The following is a 15,423-nucleotide window of genomic DNA, read 5'->3' as shown; positions in this document are numbered from 1 at the left end:
TTTTTCCCATGAACTTTTTGTTACTTCGCATAGAGTTTGTATTTATACCGTGTGAATGCATACACATTTCGTTGGCGTGTTTGGTGCAGTGGTTTCGTCTTTTGCCTTATGTTCGTGAGGACATCGGTTCGACGCCCATCGAAGTCATTTTTTTTTCTTTACATTAACTTTTGCGGTGCACAAAAGCTTTTCAAAAAAATTAAGGTTAAGATTAATGGGTTAGGGTTAATTCTTAATTAATTTGGAATATCTTACTTTTAGACTAGTGACCAGAATCAATTTCTTTACTCAACTTTTTTAAACTTGACTAGACTAGGTGCGTCTCCAAGCTACGATTTTTTTCAGGTTCAATGTTTATAGATTTGGACGTGGAGGGCAAAAATCGGCTGCTGTGAGGGCGAAAATTGGTAAACACAGTTACGCGAGCCACGCGTAACCATTAATGGCCACACTTACAGAAATATGCAAATGAGACAAAAAGTTTGTTGAAAAAAAAATTCGCGACCGGGCCTGCGCCAGTGGTTCAAACCCTCTACAAGGACAGTATGCGAATCGGCCAAGATTTAGTTCTCAAAGAAGCTTTCCGAGTCCGAGGAAAAAGATCAAATCCATCCATGAAATCTAAGCTAGGGACTTTATATTACGGGACGCGAAACTCCGCTTATCCGCCAACACTAGAAGGATCACTGTACAATTTAAGTAGATACGCAGTCACATCGAACAGCACCATCAATTTTGAACATATGAATGTATTGTCACTAAAGAATGGCAACAACGTTCTAATAAAGTAATAAATGTATCAAAACGCTTATATGACATTTATTAATAAACTGACATAGGCCTATGCATATTGTATGCTACAGGCTATATAAAGCTATGTTGCATACATTTCACAAACCAGAGCATTATAAACAATATTCACATATCAAACATTGTCATGTACATAACATAAGTAAACAATTACACAATGTACAATAAATATGGTTCTTCTATAACCAAGCAACCTCTTCTCAATATATATTTAATGATTGCTTACAGTTAGTTTTTTGAAGGTAGTTTTTAAATTTTTCGCGATGAACTGGCAACCAAATCTTTTTTAATGTCTTCAAAACGTTAAGTTCATTCTTTGCGACACAATTGAAAGCAGTTTCTACAATCATTTTAAAGCTTGCATGACCAGAATCACACTTTAAAGATACGATGACAAGAAGGTAATTAAACTGAGACACTGCGCATTCCGTGAGAGCGGAAACAAAAATATTACGTTGATTTCCAATAGTGAACAGTCCTCCTTTTAAATTCCTTTTAATTTTCCACTCTAACACTCTAATAACACAGCATAATAATGGTGCACTGCAAGAGAGGTTACAATAAAACATAGTTCTGTTGGCTTGGATAAACCACCACGATCAGCTAAAGCAAGAAGCTTGCAACACTCATTGCTTTCTTCCACTAAAGTGTCATCTTGACCGGCAACAAGAAGTTCCTTGCAAGCATTACATTTCCTACGAGGACAAATGCTTCTGTCAATATACCCAGCAACATAGTATGCCACATTCATGTCAGATGTGGATAGGTCATCTAATGTCACAATCCTAAAAAAATCAACCAGCCAAGTTACTGACAATGCAACTTTTGTTGCTGTAATTGCTGGGAAATTTAAGGATGACAATTTGGCTCCAGCTAGCAAAGCTTCTTGTTGAAGTAAAGACAGCATCATCTTGTATTTTATTACCTGAAACATTGAGTAAATGTAGTATCTATCTAAAAAGCTTCAACTAATTTCTGCATAAGCATAATCTTTGGGTAATGACAGTACTTTATGAAGATAATGTGTTCTAATATGTATATTTTTTCTTTGTAATCAGTCATACAAATTTTGGAGGTAACATGCCAGAAAGCTTCAGTCTCCACAAATAATTAAACAATTAAGAATAAACAAATATACTTCTTCATGTGTGCCTTTGCAGCAAAATGTTATATAATATTTATGTGAAGTTGCTCTAACCTTTAAACTGATGTTTCACAAACATGACTTTCCACAAATTCTCCACCATTTTGATAAATCGAGCGGTTTCAAGAAAAGATGGGTGATCCTCAGCATAAAATTCCAATCCTCGACTAGTTGATTCATGGAAAATGTCTTAAAATGTGTCATATGTTTAAGAGTTAATACATTGCAACTTTCAAGAACACTGAAGTTAATGTAAATGACAGTCATGCAAAATTGATAAGCAAGCATATTTCTTTATATTGCAAACAAGCATATTAGATTACAATATAAAATAGACAAAACCGGATAATTGCATAGCCCAATTGTCAAATTTTTTATGATACATGCGATTATCCAATTGTGTTATGGTTTAGTATTCAAGAATCTCATGCGATAAAACGGTTTGTGTATTTAACCAAGATATATATTGAACCATAGGCATACGAAGCCGAGCAACGTTATCAAGTTTAGCATATTTAAAGATTATTATATTTACAAAAACACAAAACTACGCAACAATTAAATATCGAACGTTTTCGACATCACAAGATGTCCTCTTCAGGAATAACATACATACAACTTCAGGAATAACATACATAAAGTTGTATGTATGTTATTCCTGAAGAGGACATCTTGTGACATCTACTGAGAGCATGTGTCAGAAAAACATGGCTTGCATGAGTGTTCCAAAATGTGTTCAAAGCAAGAAGTTGGAATATCAAAATCAATCAATCAACTTCCAATTTTTTCATGGTATTGCTCGCACCCATTTTTCCTCAGTTCAACATCATTGGGAAATTTGAACAGAGAAGTTTTAACCTCGCTACTTGATTTATATCCAGTTGTACATCCGGGTGCATAGCAAGTGTTAACCATTTTATGAATTAATGGTCAAATGCATTATATAGTTATACATAAATAGTACTAAAAGTATAAGAATGATTAGTACGTTAAAACTACAGAATTACCTATGACATCAATACCTTGCCTAGGTTTTATGTGTGAAGCATTTTCTGGTATAAAAACTGTTTTATTTGAGACAAGTGACAGATTTTACATAAATAAAACAATTAAAAAGTATATGGGTAATCCACTTAGTTTTCATTCTGCTAATAACAGGATTTCTGCTTTATTTAGAATTTTACACAATTTTAGAATTTTACAATTTTTACACTTTACAATTTTTACACAATAGAATTTAGAATTTTACACAATTTGCCTTAACATTATCGCGTACGTGAACAATGAACATCAAGTCTTGTGCAACATCATAACATTTGATGCATTCCTTCGGAAATATGTTTTTTCTTTTGTTGGAAGATGTGAAGTATCGTCTAACTCTATTGTTGCCTCCTTGATGAGGTCCGACTGCTATCGTAAATCAAATTACCGTCTTCAGTATAATAATTCTATGTATTCTATTATTTAGTTTTGATGGCTGCCATGTCATCTGATTGTTTTTATCGTTCTGAATACTTTCAGTTCTTCTAACTTGTAACACTACCGTACCATTGTCTGTAAACTTGTAACAGTTGATAGCATATTTAGTGAGATTTTGTGCATTTGCAGTTAGTGTATTATTCGTTGTTTTTCGTTGTTGTTGTTCGATGTTTGCAGTTTGTGTATTATTTCGTTGTTTTGGATATGGACAGCTTTGTCTGATGCAAATAAATATTATTATTATTTGAACAAATGAATAATATTTATTACCTACCGGTACATTACATGACATCTAATAATATTTATTACCTACATGACATGACATCTAAGGTTTAACAAATACCAACATACCTTCAATGTCATCATTATTATAAACTAATTGACTACTGTCACTGACTGACTAAAATATAGAGCAGACTATAAGACTAAAGAAAAGTTTGAAAATAGTCTCCACTGCTAAACTGTGAACTGGTTTGAAGTGCAATAGTCACACCAACAAATTGTTGCCACAGTTGATACCTATATGATATATCCCACACCAAATTAACGTGTTAGGCTTTACTAGTGAATGCTACAGTCCATAAGCAAAAGGTGGCCATAGATTCAATGCAGACATTATAACTTGTTTTAGCAAAGTCCAAAGCCAACCAAACTATAAGCCTGCCTTGGGCTAACGTACTTCTCAAAAACACTTTAACAAATTTGTATAGTTAACAACTTATTTCCTTTAACTTCTCCAAATTGAAGTACCACAGCAACAATCTTTTGGTTACTTCTCACTTGCAGATGCGCTGCACGCTAGCTTACTGCTAATCACTAAAAGGTAGTATCCTGAAACAAGCCCTTCTAGTGTTCGGATAAGGAAAAAAACGGATGAGGCTTCGTATCCAGGGTTGCCAGATTGATAAAACAAAAAAGGCCAAATGCATCCCCAAAAAAGGCCAAATTATAGAAAAAAAGGCCAAACCTGAGGTTTTATTCTCTTTGTTGAAATCAGTGGTGTTTTTGCACTTACTTTCAACAACAAATTATATAATATTTACCCAGGTTCTATTGTTTTACATGTTATCTGTTAAAGAAGAATCGCTTAGTAAAATTCCTGAAAAAATGCAATCCATAAAATACAAACAGATAGGTATGGAAACAATTACAATACAACTGAAATATGCATACAACATTAGGCTAAGCATCATCCTGTAGACTAAAAAGCCATTAACGTCCACCAGTGAGACCCTGGTGACTAGTGAGAAGGAGTTAATATTGGCATATCACTTAATGCAATATGAAATAGTATACAATATTTATACCCAATACAATTACTTGTAGGCTACATTAAACACCCAACACTGCAAAATCAGAGAAATCAATTGCATTTATGTCCAACATCCTTCCACAATGAACACTCCTTACTATTCTAGGAATGCTAGCGCCTCTGCCATTTCGTTACTGCTAGTTTCACCATAAACAATATCAGATGTGAAACGCCTTATCACTATGGCACTGGCATCAAAGTTTGTGCAACATTTTCCATTCAGCAGCATGTCCATTTGTATTCGCAAAATCGTTTCCAAAAGCTCAGTCTGCATTTTGTTTCGTGTTTTTTTTCACTGCAGTAAGTGATGAAAAATCCTCTCTTCTACTGCATTACTGACAGGGATGCAGAGACATAATAAAGCATAGCTAGCAAGGTCTTTGAAATGGGCATGATGTAAAACGCTACACCAAAACTTTTCACTGTTGCTAGGGATAACCAAAAGAACTATGAAAACCAAAAGAAAAAAAAGCCAAACAAATGCCAATCGAGAAACTAAAAAAGGCCAAAAAAAGGCCAAGCGGCCAAACAAAAATTGTCCAGCCAAACACTTTTCAAAAAGGCCAAATTTCTGACATTTGGCCGTAAAAAGGCCAATCTGGCAACCCTGTTCGTATCCCGTAATATAAAATCCCTAAATCTAAGCTAGGGTTTCTGAAATCTGAATAAGTTTCAATTCAAACTCGGAAACTCTGGAAAATAAGTGAGTAAAGAAGGAACAAAATATTTCTCTAGATCTGGCTTTGCTTTCTTTCACCCTGAAGCTGGAATCTTGAAATGCAAACCAGCTATGTTGTGAGTGGTTAGTTTTGATTTTAGAACATCGATAAGCAAGGTGTTAGCTCAACTGAGTAGGTTTATGGTGATGGTGTTTTTTAAAATACCGTATTTTTAATCCCGTAAATATTTTTATAAATTATGTAAAACATTGTGCGGTAGCCTATAGGCCTATGATAGTATATATCCTACCTAGTATTGAGAAAAACGTAGGCAGACAGGATGACAAAAACCACGAATCCAGTGGCCGAGTGGTTAGCGCGTTGGGCTCGCAGTCGAGAGCCTGCATGTTCGACTCCAGCCACCCGCACTTGCTGTTATTTCTCTGGGCAAGAAACTTTACGGTAATTGCCTCTACCCAGAGATTGATTTTGAGTAATGGGTAGTACCAAATTTAAGTCATAAGTAGAGTAGACAACCGGAAACAGACATTGCCGTCGGCTGCAGCGTGGGTCAGGTGTACGTCGGAAGGCGTACAGTCGTACACCGATGCAATATGCATAGCACTCAAGTCCGCTTTCCTGCAATGCAGGATAAAGATATGAAAAAGAAACAAAAACATAGCAAATGACAAGGGAACTGTGTTCCGAAAGCTACGGTACAGTAGTGCAATTTGCTATTACCACAGCAAACTCATATCCTCAGGCTAAAGCAGGTCGATAATATTTACATTGTCAACTAGGTTACGGTATAATATTGAATGAGACTGTTTACCAAGCAATTTATTCATTATCATGGTATGATACAGCTTTATAATGTGACATATGCTAAACTACTGTATTGCTTAGTGTAACTAATAATAATCTGCATTTATTTTGTGGAAGAAGGTGACTAGTCTCAGGCCTCGAAATTCACGGCGGACACGGCGGTCATGTCCGCCGTCACAGCATGTGATGTCCGCGGGAAGTACCATCTAGATCGGTCATATTTGTCCGCCGAGAAATAACACGGGAACTAGCGATACAAATCGTCATTGCATACCACGAACAATTGTTGCGAGAATATAATTTCCCTCGCATTCTAGCACGCATCTAGAAAATGTGAATATTGTATCGTAACCCTTAGTTTCCATTCAATCAGGAAAACTTTCGATTTTTACGTTGCTTCAACAATTGATGACATTGAATCAGCGTAACAAAGGTGAATTCTTCGCCAAGAATCGATGGGAGTACGATACTTCTACACTATTCACGCGCAACTTAGTTCACGTCTTACGTCACAATCTCTGGCTTTGGTCTCCGAGTAATATTGACAAGGCAAGGTTGGTTACAAAATTTTTTAAGCTTTGATATTACAGTAAGAAAGAAAAGGCCTAGGGAAAATTCACTTTCGCTCACATGACACGCAAAAATAAACTTAAATAAAAAGCCTAGTGAAACTTTGCACAGCAGAAAATAGTAGCGTTAGTGTAGAAGTTTTCCGATTCGTGCCCAGAGCATTGTGACGCAAGAAGCCACACGACGCTTTAGGGCGCTTTGGGCTCTTCAAGCGCAGGTCGTTGGTCTGATAAAAGCCTTTCAGAGTGACTTTACTGCAATTTTAACAAGCCTTCTAAACCATAGCTATAGTTCTCAAATGGTGAAGAATTATCAAGATAAAGTGATTAAGCATGACGATCGACGCTAAAACTGGTGTGTCCGCCGTGAGACTTAATTTGTCCGCCGAGATAGCTGCTCAGACCGGACGCGTTCGTCCGCCGTCAACAAAAACGAATTTCGAGGCCTGAGTCTTCACACCAGTTGGTTGGCATTGTCTTTTACATGTAAATTGTAAGTGTGGGAGCTCTTGGACCGTGCAACCTAATTGGTACCATGAACAATTCGTACCGTCAGTTCGTACCTTGAAAAGATCGAGAGAAAAAATTAAAAAAAGTTGAAGTTGCTGATTGCAGTTTCCGCAAGCATTTTAAAAGGGTTAGGGTATCGGTTAGGTAAGATCGAGAGAAAAAAATAGAACATCACTGATCGCAGTTTCCCCTTTTTCCGCAGTTTCCGTAAACATTTTAAAATTTCCGGTAATGATCCTAAGAGTTTGCCGAAGTCGCTGATCGCAGTTTCAGCAAACATTTCAAAAGGGTTAGGGTTGATCGGAGTTTCCGCAAACATTTTAGAAGGGTTAGGGTGTTTCCGCAAACAAACAAACTAAAAAGATCAAGAGAAAAAACTAGAACAAAGCCGAAGTCGCTGATTGCAGTTTTCGTTTTTCTGCAAACATTTTGAAATTTCCGGTACTGATCCTAAGAGTTTGCCGAAGTCGCTGATGGGTCATTCCAGCCCAACTCAACCGGGTGCCAGATGTTTCGTCCCTGAGATCTTTCGTCCCGACGTTTCGGCTCTACAAGACATCGGCTAGCTTGGTGGAAAGTGCGAGATTAACAGCGGCAAAACACCGCGACCGAAAAAAAGTTTTATTCGAAGTCGGCAAGGGGCCGAAACATCTCTTGAGCTGGCAAACACCGCGGGCAAAAAAAAGTTTAATTCCGCGGGCGAAAAAAGTTTAATTCGAAGTCGGCAAGAGGCCGAAACATCTCTTAAGTTTTCAATTTAACAACCTTTGGGCTACGGCCGTGTGACACACGATGAAGAAAATCTTATTGCCTTATATGCCTACAATACAGCCACTGCAGGATTCAACATAACAGCATTTGATTATATTCGTCAGAGGTAGATGAAGACATGACCTTTAATTTCAACTGTCAGATGTGGAAACGAACTAATAGTAGGCTATTCTGTCAGTGGAAACGAACTAATAGTAGCCCTATCTGAATACAATTGTGATTAAAAAAGCTATAGCGTAATTATCATGTCATATTATATTCATTGGTTTAGACTAGAAAAAGAAACGCATGTCGTTTTTTTTGGTTACCGGTATTCACAAACGTACTGTGGCCTATAGAACATTGTTTGAAAAAGTAGGCTAAAACAGCCACAGTAGGCTACATAGTACATCATGTCTATTCGTCTTTCCATTGATCCTGAAGTTGGCCAGAACAATCAAGCAGCGACGATCGCTCCCCGCGGAGAAGCTGGATAGTGCAATCATTTGTAGGTACCGCGGTAACCTACTGTGTAATTTTTTCAAAACGACTTTGTATAGAATAAATATGCCAATGGTGTGTTTAGGAAAAAAAGACAATTGTTACGGTATTTCAAAATATATACTTATTTTACAATTTTTTTCCCATCTTCAAAACAAGAATTCGAACGCCCAAAATTACTAGGCTACATGGACGTAGATTTCTTTATGAGGTCACTCAGAACAAATAAGTTAAACGTAAGTTTTGAAAATGAATAAATACAAAACATAGGCTAATATATCTATTCGATCATGTGCATGTTTAGTTTTCTTGTGTGACAAGCCATTTACAAGCTAAGTTATGAGTCTGAGTTATTAATCAAGATGGGCTTTTAAACTCTCGCCTCTTATTTTCTAAGCAGTCGAGGAACAAGTAGGCCTAGGCCAGATTATAATGGGGAGGATTACTTGAAGAAAAACATGTTTTTGAATGTAGCTTCATAGACGGGTGGATGAGCTGAGGGATAGACGTAGGCTACTACTAATTTGCCTCAGCGACCCACATTGAGATACGTTAATTCGTACAACAAAAACGATATTGTAGACAGATTATCGAGACGACAGGAGCTTGCAGTTGTGACAGCAGAAGTGCGATTTAACTTGGTAGGCTATAAGCTTTATTCTGGCATACTTTTTTATTCTTCCTGACAGGATGTTTGCATTAAAGTATTTGTTGAACAGCTGGCATTCGTAGATAATTGGCCACATAATGTCTTGTTTTGATTCGATTTCTTGGCCAACAACAAACATTATGTAGGCCGACAATTGCATTAGTAAAGTAGCGGATATCAGCAGGGGCGCCGGAACAATTTTTGATCTGGGCAAAAAGAACACTCCATGATATGGTCTTGGGTGGCACTTTTCTTTAAGTCTCTAAAATTCAGATGCTCCAGTACGCTCGTGGTCATGTGGCACAGAACACAAGGGTCGACTTGCCTTCGCTGAGCACCCCCAACATCCGGAGCTCCCACTCTCGCATGTAAGGCAACGTCGACCAACGGGTGTGAGGACCAGCGACTCTTCCCCGCAGTCAAATGTCTGGTGGACACAGGGGCGCGGAACGATTTTTGACTGGTGGGAGTGGCAGGATTATGAAAAAAGGGCACTTTTGTTTACTGAAATACCAATTTTTTTAAAAGTTTTAAGATAAGCTATAGCGATAATGCTCATCTATCAGCTCAAAATTGCTCACAATTGAGTAATGATAACCTATAAGTGTCCGGTATACAAAGAAGGGCGTCATGCTATGTCATAATGATGTAACATACTGAGTTACAAAATTTTGTGGCGTGAATATTATTTTAAGGCAATAATGAAAGATTATAATTAGGCTAAAAGCGATAGCAGAAATTGTTATATTGCAAAATGCAGAAGTGAAGTGCGATTTAACTTGGTAGGCTATAAGCTTTATTCTGGCATACTTTTTTATTCTTCCTGACAGGATGTTTGCATTAAAGTATTTGTTGAACAGCTGGCATTCGTAGATAATTGGCCACATAATGTCTTGTTTTGATTCGATTTCTTGGCCAACAACAAACATTATGTAGGCCGACAATTGCATTAGTAAAGTAGCGGATATCAGCAGGGGCGCCGGAACAATTTTTGATCTGGGCAAAAAGAACACTCCATGATATGGTCTTGGGTGGCACTTTTCTTTAAGTCTCTAAAATTCAGATGCTCCAGTACGCTCGTGGTCATGTGGCACAGAACACAAGGGTCGACTTGCCTTCGCTGAGCACCCCCAACATCGGGAGCTCCCACTCTTGCATGTAAGGCCACGTCGACCAACGGGTGTGAGGACCAGCGACCCTTCCCCGCAGTCAAATGTCTGGTGGACACAGGGGCGCGGAACGATTTTTGACTGGTGGGAGTGGCAGGATTATGAAAAAAGGGCACTTTTGTTTACTGAAATACCAATTTTTTTAAAAGTTTTAAGATAAGCTATAGCGATAATGCTCATCTATCAGCTCAAAATTGCTCACAATTGAGTAATGATAACCTATAAGTGTCCGGTATACAAAGAAGGGCGTCATGCTATGTCATAATGATGTAACCTACTGAGTTACAAAATTTTGTGGCGTAAATATTATTTTAAGGCAATCTTCGTCGTATGAGCTGTTCTTCTGGACTATATGTTTGGGCATGATGTCATCAGCCACTCGACAGTTTCGTCATCCAGGGCCTTCAGTCCAAGCGCTCCATGTGGTGGTTGATGGATTGGGCAGTCATGGACGACATGATCTACTGTCTGGTCTGTGGCGCCACACTCGCATCCCGGTGAGGGAGCCAGGCCCCATTTGCACATGTCTGAACGAAAGCGACCGACGCCGGTTCGTAGGCGGTTAAGCCGGACCCACGCAAGTCTTGCGAGGGACATTCCCGGAGGGTGGGGATCGACGTCGGGTAGGAAATCACGGAGTCGGGAGGTGTTGTTTTGCCACTCCATGTTCCATGTGTAGTTCGTCCAGTGTGCCGCACTTATTCCAAGATCTTCAACGTTGTTCAGAAGCTGTCGTGCGGCGGGCACAAATGGGCGTCTTGATTTCAGTCGCTGCTGTCCTCCAGGTAGGCGCTGGAATGTACTGTGGAGGAGGTGGTCGGGGTCCAGTGCGCGACGAGCAAGGGAAATCATGGCTCCTTTACGGCGAAGCTCAGCAGGTTGGATGCCTGCAAGGATGGGAAGGCAGTCCGTTGGAGTGGGACGCAGGCATCCAGTCACAGTGCGTAGTGCGTCATTGATGGCGGTGTCAATGTGGCGGGTGTGAGAGCTGCGGCACCACACTGGTGCGCAGTACTCAGCGGTAGAATGGACAAGGGCCAAGGTAGCTGTGCGAAGGGTTTTCGCATCAGCTCCCCAGCCGGAACCCGCCAGCCGCCTCAAAAGTGCAACGCGCGCAGATAGTTTTTTGCGCAGTGACTCCAGGTGTCGTCGGTACGTGAGTGACCTGTCCAGGGTTACGCCGAGGTAGGTGGGTTCGGCGCAGTAAGGGAGGTGTTCGTCATCGGTGGTAATGTTGATCTCACGTTTTGCTTCCTTGTTGTTTAGGTGGAAGGCCGCCGACACTGTCTTTGCCTTGCTGAGCTGTAGCTTCCATTTCTGGAGATATGTTGATATAGTTGACATGTCCTGGCTTAGGTTCCTCTCCATTGACTGCCAATCTCCGGCTGGATGCAGGAGAGCCAGATCGTCTGCATAAGCATACTTCCTGGAGATGGTGTCAGGCAGGTCATAGATGTAAGTGTTAAAGAGGAGGGGAGCCAGGACAGAGCCCTGTGGGACGCCGTTCCTGAGTCGACGTAGTCTACTTCGTCGGCCGCTACCGGTGGAAAGGGTAAAGCTGCGGTTTTGCACAAGTTCCATAATCATATGGACCATGTGCCTGTCAGGAAGGAGACGGAGTAGTTTGCAGGTAAGGCCGCTGTGCCATACAGTGTCGTAGGCAGCCGTGAGATCGACAAACACGGCGCCAGCCTTCTTTTTTGCCGAGAAGCTGTCCTCGATGTCTTGGGTCATCAGGGTGACCTGGTCTACAGTTGATCTTCCGTGGCGAAAGCCGGCTTGTTCCCGAGGGAGCTGAGGGTCTATTATCGGTTCGACACGGGCGTAGATAAGTCTTTCGAGTATCTTGAAGGGGATACAGAGCAGGGAGATGGGGCGGTAGCTCTTCGGATCCCCTGGGGGCTTCTTCGGCTTTGGGACTGCAACCACTAGGGCTCTTCTCCAGATTCTTGGGATGCGCAGGTGACGCAAGCAGCAGGAAAGGAATTCTTTTAACCAGGACCTCATAGAGGGGGCAGCTTGGAGTATTAGTTCCGGGCATAGGTGGTCAAGGCCCGGGGATTTGCCTGGCTTTAGGTGCTGGAGGGCGGAGGCAAATTCTTCTGGGGTAAACTCACCAGAGATGTTGCCCTCGACAGGTGTTGGGACCTTCCAGAGGTCCGTCATTTCCTTGAGGACGGACTTGTCTGATTCACGGTCTCTCGTTCTGTGCACTCCATTTTTCACAAGTTGTGAGGCGATGGCATTTGCTGAAATGGGGCATTGGCGACGAGAGGCACGTGATCTGCCAGTGAGGTTGTTGAGTGTACTCCAAGCTGTGCGGCTGGAGTGCGTGAAGTCGATTGAGTCTATGGCTTCTGTCCAGCGCTTCTTCCTCTTTGAATCCAATCTTGCCAGCAGGGCTGTTGCTGAGTTGGTGGTGGCGGTACCCTGGGGGGAACGGAGGAAGTCGCGGTAAAGCCTGTCGCACTCCACATCCCAGCAAGGTATGTAGTTTTTCCGTCGACCTCGCGGGATGGAGTCTTTTGCCGCAGATATGATTGCATCACAGAAGTCCTGGTAGGCTTCATCCACTTTGATGGTGTGTGGGGATGGGAGGTACTGCGTAGCTTCGTTTGTGAGGAAGCTGTAGTATTCCCAGTCGGCCTTTCTGAAGTTCCATCGCTTGACAGGCTTGCTCGGAATAGGTGTGGCAAGCAAGGGGGCCGTGATTAGCGAGGGTCGGTGTTGAGACCTTGGGAACTTCTCTAACACACGTCTGTCCGGCTGGCGATCATCGGGGTCATCACTTGCGAAAGCCAGGTCTGGGTTCGTGCCAGTGTTCCAACGACCGGAGTGGAAGCTCGGTGCGCCCTTAGGATCGTGTAAGAGGGCGAGGTTGTTGTTGGTTGCCCAAGCGGCCAGACTATCTCCGTCGTTGTTGATGGAGTTGTATCCCCAGTCAGTGTGGTGGCAGTTAAAATCGCCAGCATAGAGGCTGGGGTGGGGGAACACTGGGATGGCTGTTGATGTTATCCGCGAAGGTGGGGGCTTGTAGACATTGACGATGTTGTAGCCTGCTACATCTACACAAAGCCACTCGATCTCCGATTGAGCTTGGGATTGGTCAACCAAGGACCAGCTCAGCCGGTCATGGACAAACGTGGCGAGGCCGTGTTTCCTGCTGCAGGTTGCGCCTGCGAGTGTGAAGTTGGTTATTACCAACTTATCCACAGATGTACAGTGAGTCTCCTGGAGGAGGATGATGAGGGCTTGATGCTTGGTGGCCAGGTGCTCGATGATGTTGAGCTTGCTGGCCGTGATGCCCTCGGTGTTCAGCTGCAGTACGGTGGGTCGTCGGTACTTTTCGACAGTGCGAGCACTGCCGTGCCCTGAAAAGGGCATTTTCCTACCCACCCTGCGCTGAACAGTCTCATTAGCTCTTGTTTGACAAGCTTCGTTTCGCATACGTATTTTGTATAATTTTGTTTAAGGCAATAATGAAAGATTATAATTAGGCTAAAAGCGATAGCAGAAATTGTTATATTGCAAAATGTGCAGTAGCTTACATGACCTTAAAAGGGCACCACTGCCCCTCCATGTACAGACAACTTGAAGTAACTTGAAAGTGGGGGGAGCATCCCCCCGCTTCCGGCGCCCCTGGGTGGACATACCGATGTACCGTACGTCAATGCTGAATCACACGGACATGTAAAATTTTATACGATATTTGAGCAGAAAGACGAAAGCGTCTGGGACTTTAATTGAAAATACGAACTAATTTTGAATGTTTTGTAAGTAGGAAAAATGTCCACATCACATTTACTGTTCACAAAATTAGTGTTTTGTTTCAAACTGCTTTTGCGCTAGTTGTTGTTTTCGCACTTATTTGTGTTGGCAAACGGAAAGCTAATTCTATTATGTCATACATGGTGAATGTCATACATGACGAAAAAGTCGAGATCTATAGAAGATTGCGAGAGTGGACGTAGGGATGAGAGTGCTGATGGTTCTAATACCATGGGGTTCACTAGGGCTAGGCCAACTTGTAATCTGATTGAGAGAACGAATCCTGATGTATCGGCAACCGGTGGGTTGTGGGCCGTGGCCTGTGAGTGCCTTTAAATATTAATCAAAGGGATGGGCATTGGCCTACTGTCACTATTGTCGCAAATCACTCGGCCAACATTTCTAAATTAGCTCCCTCCTAAATTTTTTTCTGGGTGCGCTACTGCGAGTCACTGCCCAAGATGTTTCGGTCCTTGCCGACTTCGAATAAAACTTGTTTTCGGTCGCGGTGTTTTGAAACTCTCAATCTTGCGCTTTCCACCAAAATAGCCGATGTCTGGTAGGGCCGAAACGTCGGGACGAAAGATCTCAGGGACGAAACATCTCGCAAGCCTAGGGCCGAAACGTCGGGACGAAATATCTCAGGGACGAAACATCTGGCAAGCACTCAACCAGTACTTCCATGGGTACCGTCTCAGATTTTGCTCAAAATTGCACCAAATGTACCCCTATGGGAGCAATGAAAAATCCCCAAGTTTCAGATGAAAATTCCAAGCAGCTTAGATTTTACGGTCGTTTAAACTTTAAGGGCCTCATCCCTTTTTCGTAACAGTGGACCGCCGCGTTCATTTTCAATGGTTTTTGAAGGCACATATCTTCATCTCTATGCATGCAATATGCCTGAAAATTGGTATTATGGGTATTTCTGGGCTGCTCTTTCAGAATCTGCTGTTATAATTGGACTAGGATGTGTTGATAAAAAGTTACAGGCATCTCAAAACTGGATTTTTGTTGGTCAAAATGTAAATTTTTCACATTTTGACCATCAGCTGTGAGTCCCCCTCTTGGCCAACATCACCAAATTTGTGTAATTTAGGCAACAAGCATTGTGTAGAAGCAATAGAAGCAAAATGTCTTGATACAAACATGAAATAATGGTTTTAAAGGCTACTGAAAATGGTCACCACTTAAAAAATACCCCTCGGCCCCCTTTTCCGGGGGGGTAGATAACCATGTAGATGGTACCCCAGAGTGATGAAACTTTCACTACTTAAAGAT

At 41.6% G+C, this 15,423-nt stretch overlaps 1 long non-coding RNA gene across 1 annotated transcript; it reads right to left on the bottom strand.

Annotated features, from left to right (window-relative positions):
• Positions 1–739: 739 nt before the first annotated feature.
• Positions 740–2,901, bottom strand: LOC145774666 (uncharacterized). The gene is made up of 3 exons (XR_014290035.1): positions 2,640–2,901; positions 2,009–2,143; positions 740–1,735 (listed from the first exon to the last, which is right to left on the bottom strand). It is a non-coding gene; the product is annotated as an uncharacterized LOC145774666 (long non-coding RNA).
• Between the last annotated feature and the right edge of the window lie 12,522 nt (positions 2,902–15,423).

Source organism: Aplidium turbinatum, chromosome 7 (assembly GCF_918807975.1).
Source record: "Aplidium turbinatum chromosome 7, kaAplTurb1.1, whole genome shotgun sequence".
Classification (NCBI taxonomy): Eukaryota; Metazoa; Chordata; class Ascidiacea; order Aplousobranchia; family Polyclinidae; genus Aplidium; species Aplidium turbinatum.
This window is presented reverse-complemented; position numbering and strand designations above follow the sequence as displayed.